This window comes from Triticum aestivum, chromosome 7D, assembly GCF_018294505.1.
Source record: "Triticum aestivum cultivar Chinese Spring chromosome 7D, IWGSC CS RefSeq v2.1, whole genome shotgun sequence".
Lineage (NCBI taxonomy): Eukaryota > Viridiplantae > Streptophyta > Magnoliopsida > Poales > Poaceae > Triticum > Triticum aestivum.
Genome location: NC_057814.1, coordinates 565956346 through 565965610, shown reverse-complemented (window position 1 = coordinate 565965610; position 9265 = coordinate 565956346). Strand labels below are relative to the sequence as shown.

Below are 9265 nucleotides of genomic sequence, written 5' to 3'. Positions count from 1 at the left end.
GTGTGTGACCAAATGGCATCGTGGGCTCACCTAGGTCAGTTTGATCGGTGGTTTTCCCGCACGCAGAAAAGGAAGGGACCCCCCGGATCCGGGCGATCCCATGCAACCAAATGAGGCCTGAGTGTCCCCTGCCTCCTCTGCTTCGGCTAGGAGGGTTCCCCTCGGATCTTTTCTGTACGGTGCAAGTAATAAACCCGATCTGGGCCCTCATGCTCTCTGCTATGGCCATAGCGGTTGGGGAAGAAGCTGCCGAGTTGTGTAGATGGTGTGCCATGGCGGTCAAAGAAGAAGCTGCTGGAGTTTTTTTTTCTTTTTTTTTTGCGACTGAGAAGCTGCTGGAGTTGGGGAGATGGTTTGGAGAAGGATTCTCTGTTGACATGGATTCTACGGCAATGGTGGTCGGAGAAGAAGCAGCCAGAGTTGGGGAGATACTATATATAGAGACTGGTCCTTTGCTTGCCTTAGAATCTTCAGAGCATTGTGGTGATGGGTAAGGAGAGGAGGCCACCGTGGTGGTGGTACGATGCCTGCGGTCGGCTGCCGGTCTTCTTGACCTCCTCTTCGACTCCTCTGGCTAAATGGCATGCTGTCTTTTCCTCCCTGCTTGGATGCCAAAGGGAGGCAGTGTAGCATCTGGTCGATATTTAGGACATGTGGGGAGCGTGGTTGCTTGAGGGGAAGCTATGGAAGTTAGTCTTGTCCCCGACGATGGCGAGGATTAAGTCGAGGTCTAATGTTTCTATCCGGCTGACCGGCTAGAAATTCAGTTGGTCGGGCGTGCGGACGCCATGCATCTCGTGGGGTAGGCACACTACCTGCCTCTTTTCCCTTGTCTTCTTTTTACCTTATCTTTTCCCCTGGTGCTTCTAGCCGCAAATTTGTTTTCCCCATCCACGCCGCCCCCCGTCTCCTTCGACCACCTATGTTGCGCACCTTTCCCTCTCCTTCCACCTCTTGCGGGGCCTAATTCCTCCCCTCCTCGTTGCAACCCGCGGCCATTGGAGCTGCCTTGACTATCATTAGGGGGGCTGCAATTGTGGCCACATGGTGCGGGAAACGGCCGATGGTGATACTGGAACTGTCGGTGAAGGATGCTGCAGCCGACCATGAAGGTTGTTGGGGACGATGCTACGATGGCGAGAATTTTCATTGCAACCATGGTTGATGATTGCTGGAACCAACAATGCGGGGTGCTGAAATCGACCGATGGCGTTGCTGAAACCACTGGTGTCGGATGTTGTATCAGGCCATGGAGGTTGCTGGAACCGGCAGGAGATGATGCTACGATGGCGACGATTTTCGCTGGAATCATGGTCGTTGAATGCTGGACCCAGCAACAAGGGTGCTGCCACCGGCGATGTGGGTGGTGCGCTGCGAGCCCGTGACCATGTGGTGAGCAAGTTGGAACCGTGCGAGGATGACGGGTATGTTACAAGCAATTTGTGGCACTGTTGGCGACAGTCAATGGCAGATGCTACACGCCTGCAACCACGACGAGAGCTGCAAATAGCGGCGGCGAGCTGCATGAAGCGGTGAAGCCAGGATATGCGACAACGCGCAAAGCCGAAAAAAAGCTTCAACGGCGACGATGTTGAGGTTGCACTCGGGGAAGACCGTGGCAAAGTTCTCCCGCCAATTGTTTCTTGTTTTTCAAGTCCCTGTAAAAATTGCCACAATCCCATACATATAGCTGAAACGGTCCGGAATATGTAGGATCCCGTAATTTTTTTCTTCTGAAATGATCGAATATACAAGATCTATTCGAGACGAAAATCGTCTTAATCCCATAAATAGACGGTTATTTTATTCGATGACCCAGTTTACCTAGAGACGCTCTAAGCGAAGTGGATGCTCATGTCCCGATTGCAGTTCTCTTTCTCTTTTGGGGACCTTCTTCCAAATGTCATGATCAGTCTGTACGTTTTCCTCTTTACTTTCGGTCGTGTTGTAAACTGCACTGTACCGCTGTTCCAAGTTCAATAATTTTAGTTAATGAAGTTTCTTGGTCCTTCGGGATCCAAGCATCGTTCAAAAAAGAATATAAAATGCTCAAACGTATCTCTTTATTATAATTTCACCATCGGAAAACAAATACGTACAAAGGTAAATCCTCTGCAGAGTACGAGTGGGCATCTCGCAATTTACACACTATACAAAAGGAAAGAGCACTCAGATAGCGAGCATGGCGTAGCCGATGCCTGCTGCAAGCGTGCCGATCAGGCCTGCCGTTACCGGAGCAGCCGCGCTTCCCGGCGTGGTCGAGTTCGCCCCGTCGGCGGCCGGCGCCGGCGGGCTGCTCGTGTCGGATCCAGGGGCGCCCGGCGATGATCCGCCTCCAGGTGTACCCGGCGACGGAGCTGGACTCGTCGTCGGCGGTGGCGAGTCCGGGGTTGCCCCGGGAGCAGCTGTCGGAGACGACGGGCTGGGCATCGGTTCGCCGGACGGCGGTGTCATGGAAGGGGGAGACATCGGGCTCGGCATCGGCGCGGCGGATGGTGGTGTCATGGAAGGAGGAGCCATCGGGCTGGGCATCGGCGCGGCGGACGGCGGTGTCATGGAAGGCGGCGACACCGGGCTGGGCATCGGCGCGGCGGACGGCGGTGTCATGGAAGGAGGCAACATCGGACTGGGCATGGGCGCGGCGGACGGCGGCGTCATGGAAGGAGGCGACATCGGGCTGGGCATGGGCGCGGCGGACGGCGGCGTCATGGAAGGCGGCGACATCGGGCTGGGCATGGGCGGCGCGGACGACGGTGGCATGGAGGGAGGAGGGGGCGGCGGCAGGAGGCCCGGCGGGGTGTGGTCGACGGAGAGCACGACGACGATGAGCTTCTGCTCCGCCTTGCAGCTGGCCTCGTTGCCGCTGATGAAGAAGAAGGGGCCGGAGCGGTCGAGCGTGAAGACGGTGCTGCCGCCCTGGAACTTGCTCACGTAGGTCGTGGTGTTGCACGCGTTGTACGCCGCCTGGTCCACCAGCAGCACCGAGTCAGTTCACCATGCATGGCCAGGAGGAGCCCTCGTTTGTTCGATCGTTGGGTCGGGCGTGGCACTTACGGAGCTGGTCGCCGATGATGAACCGCATCCGCGACGACCACGTGTTGAGCGGCTCGGCGCCGGCCGCCGGCACGCTCCACCCCCGCTGCTCGCCGACCCGGTACTGCGCCGCGCTCGCCGCCGCGGCCGCGAGGGCGAAGCAGAGGAGCCCCGCCAGACCACGAGGACTCGCCATGTCTGGAAGATTACCAGTTCCTAACTGCACTAACAAATATCAAGTGTATGACTCGACACGAGGGCTCGAGCAGTGCAACTTTTGCAAGTGTGCTTTGTGATCGGCGTGTGTGGTGCGGTGAGCTTGGGATGAGGAAGAGACAAGGGTTGTTGGGGGTATTTGAAGAGCTCGGCTCGGGCGATCTTCCGAGCTGAACGCAAGGGAACTGCGACTTTACGTACGACGTGTCAGGCCCCGTCGACCACCCGGGGCCAAGTTCGCCAAGGCATCGTGTCCATCAGGACGGTTCGACGTACCTTTCACGGGACTGAAAGCTTCAGGGGCTCGCTCGGGTTGGAACCTTGACGAATCGCCGGTTGACGCCGGAATAGTAAGTCTAGTCTATGCCCCTGGGTGCACGCGCGGCTGGGGAGCGGACGGGTGTCCGTCCGTCCGACGGAACCAACACGGTTTGCCGGCGAAAATTCGTGTACGTATGCTGGCGGGCGGCGTCGTTGTCCGAGGAGTGATGAGTCGACGTGGGAGATGCTGTCCACCGCACACACGTCGGCACCGGGGACGGGGAGCCGATATTATGCCTCGGTCGGCGGCTTCGGTCGTTATGTCTGTCTGTATGTTCGCCGAGTAGGCACGATCCGGCTAGTAGCGGGAAGTGGAGTTTGAGTTGGTCTGAAGAAAATGTGAGGATGATCCTCTGTTTTTGTCTTTTTAGGGAAGGATGATCCTTTTCTTTGTTTCTGAGTGGAAGAGAGAAAATATTTTGGAAGTTTCGGAGCAATGCTAGACTTACATAAAACAAACCACGGGTTTTAGGTAGGGGGTTTGGTTGCCTGCATTAGATCCAATCAAGCCCGCGTGATGCAGTTTTGTCCCGTTTGATTGCCTGTCTTGCATCAAAATCTTGGTCCGCACGGATCTTAAAACACATGTGGGCCTGGCTGAGGAGGAACGACCGAATCGGCCGTTTTTTCATAGCCAGGTCCAAGCGGTACAGCTCGAGGCAGGTGGGCGTCGGAGGCTGCACGTGAGGAGCCACGCTTGAGACACCGCGTTGCTTCCCGAAGCACCATAACTCCCCTCACCCTTTTCTCACCACCCACTCTTCCATCTCTCCACTCTCACATCAGCGGTGCCGAGCACAGGATCTGGACGATGAGCAACAGCGGCGAGCGTCGGAGTGAAGATATGGGCGACAAGCACCGACGTCGATCACTGGCCTCATCACCTCACTGACAGGCGTTCATCAGTGGTGGTAAGCCCTCTGTTTCTGATGGAGTCGGTAAATCGTGCCCGCATTCGATTTACGCATCACACAATAGGCATCCAATCTATTTCTCGGGTTCAATTTGGTACTGGATTTAGGTATATCCAATTAGGGATTTGAGTTGTTCAAACGGGATTGATTGCGATTTTCACTAAGGGGGAGGGTGTAAATCAAGCTTACATCCATCCCAACAAGCACTGCATCCCAGCCGCGATGACTCTGGAGGCGGCGGTAGCCTTAAGGCTTGAATCATCGACCTCCAATGGCACCGTACGATATCCTTGCTCAGGCGCCCTAATCACCACCTCCACCGCTTCAGCATTCTAGTGTCCCGAGGCTTGACCGGTTCACCATTGGCAGCATCCACCAGCACATGGCCGTCCTCCAGAATGATGGCGGCCGCCGCCAGCGCGATGGCCGACTGGTCATCATGAGCCCTGCCAAGTCTGTACTTGGCCCATCCTGCTCTCGGACCTTGATCGACCGACTCAGCCTCATACATCGCCCACCGCAGCGTGTCCACTGACATAGCGCCTTTTACTAGCTCAGGTATCAGCCTCTTCAACTCCTTCTTCACCGCCTTTAACAGCACAATGTCTGCCTTTTTATGCATCTCATCCATGCTTGTGAACCGAGAGCACACCTGCATGGTCTTCGCGAACTTGGTGCGGTCGCTGAGCGAGCACCCAAGGAGGAATGCCCTCTGTCGAAGGCCATTGGGGAAAGGTGTTCATGGCGGTGGAGCGTTGGTGAGATAGAGAGAGTTGTGGAAGAAAGATGGTAGAAGACAAAGAGAGTAGTGGTTGGAAGAGGTAGTGGAGTGCGGTGGTAGATAAATACGGGCTTTGGAGGCTAATTATGTTGGTGAGATGAATGAATGCATTGACCTCTCTTGTTCTTATGTTCATATGTGCCCCTCCGTTGACCTCTTATTCATATATGCAGATCGACCAGGCTGCTTCTGGGAACTCCTCCAAGGGGAAGGAGGTTGTGGTCGACAAGAAGGGCAAGGCGGTGGTGGACCTCTGTAGTGCCCCCAAGAGGCCGAGGAACTATGGCCATTTCCATGAGGACGCTGACCCAACCCAGTTTTGAAAGGTCATCCTTGCACCCAAGCTGGAGTGCTTCGGATGCCAGGCGAGTTCACCAAGTACTTGGCCATCGACCCCGAGGAATTCGTGTTGAGGATGAACACCGACTGCGTCTGGAAGGTGACGGCCCGGATGATCACCGCCAGGCTCTCCCTTGATCAGGGTTGGCCCTCCTTGATCATTGTTCATCAGATCAAGATCAGATACCTCGTCACCTTCAAGCTGGCGACTGCTAACACCCTAAAGGTGATCTTCTTCAACGACGATGGCATCGAGGTGGTAAACAAGTGCCAGAAGCACGAGGAGGGTTGCCAAGGAAGTTATCTCGCAACCTTCAAGACTTGCGTACGATGTTAATATTTTCCCACAATTGTTTGTTGCTTAACTGCCTCTGAATGTCTGTTGAGACTATTTATGGGTTTATGCTATGCATGTTTATCTATGTTGTGCCTTCGAGTGTATTGGTAATCTCACCACTCCAACAAGAGGTTACCTGATCACATGTGCTGCATGTAACCAAACACCACATATTCAACATTTGCTAGAATAGGCCTGCAACCAAACACCATGCGTGCATTTCTTCTTAGCCAGGCTGGGAGGATGCAGGCAACCAAACTACCACTACTAGGGAAAACCTTATACGTGGAGGCTTATCAGTAGCGCTGCTTAAATTAAAGTAGGCGCTACTACTAACTAGCAGCAGTGAGGGTACAGAGGGAGCGCTATAGGTAATATTTAGCAGTAGCGCGGGCCCATGGCCCAAGCGCTGTTGCCAAGTGGGCCACACCCCGGGTCTAGCCTTAGTAGCAGCGTGGTTTGCCGAAACGCGTTACACCTAAAGTGTTAGCTGTAGCGTGGGGCTCCGAACCCGCGCTACTAGTAAGACCACCTTATCCAGGCCGTCAGTTTCCTCTCCCTCACCACACTCTCACTCTCACTCCACCTCTCTCGCTCTCTCTGGTCGCCATCGCCTGCCGCCTCGCCCGTCACCATCGACCACCGCCACCGCCCGCGTGCCACCACCAGCCGCCGCTGCCGGCGCGCCACCATCCGCCGCTGCCGGCGCGCCACCATCCGCGCCATCGCCCGCACGCCACCTCCAGTGAGGTACCTCCTCCTACCTCCCTCCTCCCCCCTCCCTCCCTCCCTCCTCCCCCCTCCTCCCTCCACCCCTTCTCTTTCTGTTATTGTAGAATGTAGGTTTTAGAATGTAGACATTATAGAATGTAGGTTTTTAATTGAATAATTTTGTAGGTCATTTGAGTAAATGTATAGTTTATTTTGACTATTTTAGGTGTTTTGAATAGAATAGGAAATTTTAGGTCTTTTGAATAGAAATATTAGTAATATAATTGTTTAGGTATAGAAATTTTTCAATATAGAAATGTATCGGAATGCCATATGAGAAATTTAGTAAAAGAAATTTTTAGTAAGAAAATTTAGGTATGAATTTTTTTAGTAAGAAAATTAGTTATGCTTCTTAACCAAATGAAATGTTCGGGTTCTAAGAGCCATTGAAATGTTTGGGTTCCCTCCCACCATCTCCCAATCATCATTAGAGCACTAAATAGGTTTTGTGAGTACAATAGAATGTAGATATATGTAACCCTAGGTGTTCATATATATGGGTGGATGAAATTAGTTTTTTTCTTGTAATGCTTGGATAGATAGATGGATTAAACTAGGTTTTTTTTAATAATGCTTTGGATAGATGGATGGATGGATAGCTGTTAGGGTTAGAACTAGGTTTACAAATTTTTAGGAAATGTAGGTCTTTTGAATCAGCATAGTAATGTTTAGTTCATAGCTTATAGGGTTTCACTAAGTCCTAAGATGAGGATAATAATGTTTTTGTTTATATTTTTTTTTTGCAGAAATCAAGGAGCCCCTACATCATCCCCGCCACCGACCCCTCCGACCTCGAGGTGAGACCAGCCAAATCCCCATGTCAATGATGATGTAGATGTTTTGATAGTTGTAGTAGAGTAGTGGCTACATGAGTAGCTGTGACAATTTTCATGGAATAGAAAATTTTCAACGTAGGTCTTTCAAATATGATGGAGATTTAGACATGTGATATGTAGTGTTGTGTAGTACTAGTGCTTGCCCAATTGGCCTATTTTTGCAGGGAACACCTCACAGTGGCCTACGTTTTGCTGGAGTGTTGATTAATTTCCATTCCGGCAAATTTCAGGCGCTCGATATATGTCCTTTTTAGCAAAGGTCATGCAGGATTTTTCCGTGAATTTTGGCATGACTTGTGCTAGAATATGTAGAAAATACCGAGTGGCCCGGAGTTTGTAAAAAGATAACTAAACAACATTTCGGGTTGACTTTAAGTCTGTCGGGACTCCACCATATATATGAGAGAAGAAGAATGCCGACTGTTGTCGTGGTGGTCGTTCTTCCTCTTCTTTCTCGTGATATACCATTTGGTAATGCATAGGAAGGAGGAGAAGAACGATCATTACCGGCTGTCGCAAATGTCAGAGAGGAATCAGTGAGGGAGAGTCTCCACCACATATGAAAGGACGAGGAATCCCGACCATTGTTGTGTGGGTAGCTTCTTCTTCATTCCAAGGTGCTAGACATTTTGGTGTAATGCACTTTGGAATGGCAGGAGGATACCATCACCGACAGTCGAATATATACACCACGTGAGCTGAGAGTTTTCAAGAAAAGACTCGACAGACCGATAGTCAACCCGTGATGAATAATAATGATCTAATTTAGTTTTTGTAGTACATATATTGAATTGTACAAGTTTAATCTTTGAATTATGAACATAGGAAATGTCTGACGACGACGATAGGCTTTCGGAGTGCAACTAGTGCGGCGATGACCGGGGTCTTTGCGACAGGCCTCACCTGGTAGAAGGTTGGCGCTTCAGTATTAAGCTCCAGGAGACCTTCGATGTTGAAATGGTACGCAATGAAGACAAGTGTTTTTTCATAATTAAGCACGACTTCTGCTTCTTCAACATGTAATTTCTCTTTTACAATTCGACTAGCTTATCCCATGCCATGCAAGACGCTATGTCTTGGAGAAGCTGCATTTTGAAGATCATGAAAATATGGAGACAAAGATAGTTCACCTAAGGACCCATCATGGTTATGATTTTGCTATAAATCTATACAATTCCGAGAGTGTATCCCATTTTGGTTGCCCGAATTGGGAAGCACTTTTTAAGGCGTATGATTTCATGAGGGTATGCTTGTCACCTTGGATCTTGATGATCCTGACATCGACGAAGAGAATATGGACATTTGGGCCTTGTTGATACGCTTCCAATTCTACCGCTATGTGAGTTTCTTAAACATATTTAAATTTATATTATTTATTTCATAATAGTTGACAACTTATTTTCATTCTTCAACAAATGTACGGAAGATGGTAGATAGAACCTACTACACTGATGGCGCAGAATTAACTTATTAGGAGAAAGATCATCTTATGGTCAATACGTGCCACTAGTGCACGTGTTGAACTAAGGTAACATCCATGGAGATGTCATGGTAAGATTTGTTACTATTACGACATCCGTGCATCTTTTGCATAAATTCTTCTAAAGTTAAACTACATTACTAACTACGACGTTATTACTATGTTTTTCAACAGAAAATCCCGAAGGATTGTGTGCCTCATCTGATGTTTCCGAAAGGTCGCCTTGATGTTATTAGC

The 9265-nt window shown here is 50.8% G+C and overlaps 1 pseudogene; it reads right to left on the bottom strand.

The window, feature by feature from the left end:
- Nucleotides 1-2050: 2050 nt before the first annotated feature.
- On the bottom strand, nucleotides 2051-3350 carry LOC123169275 (vegetative cell wall protein gp1-like; annotated as a pseudogene).
- Nucleotides 3351-9265: the final 5915 nt, after the last annotated feature.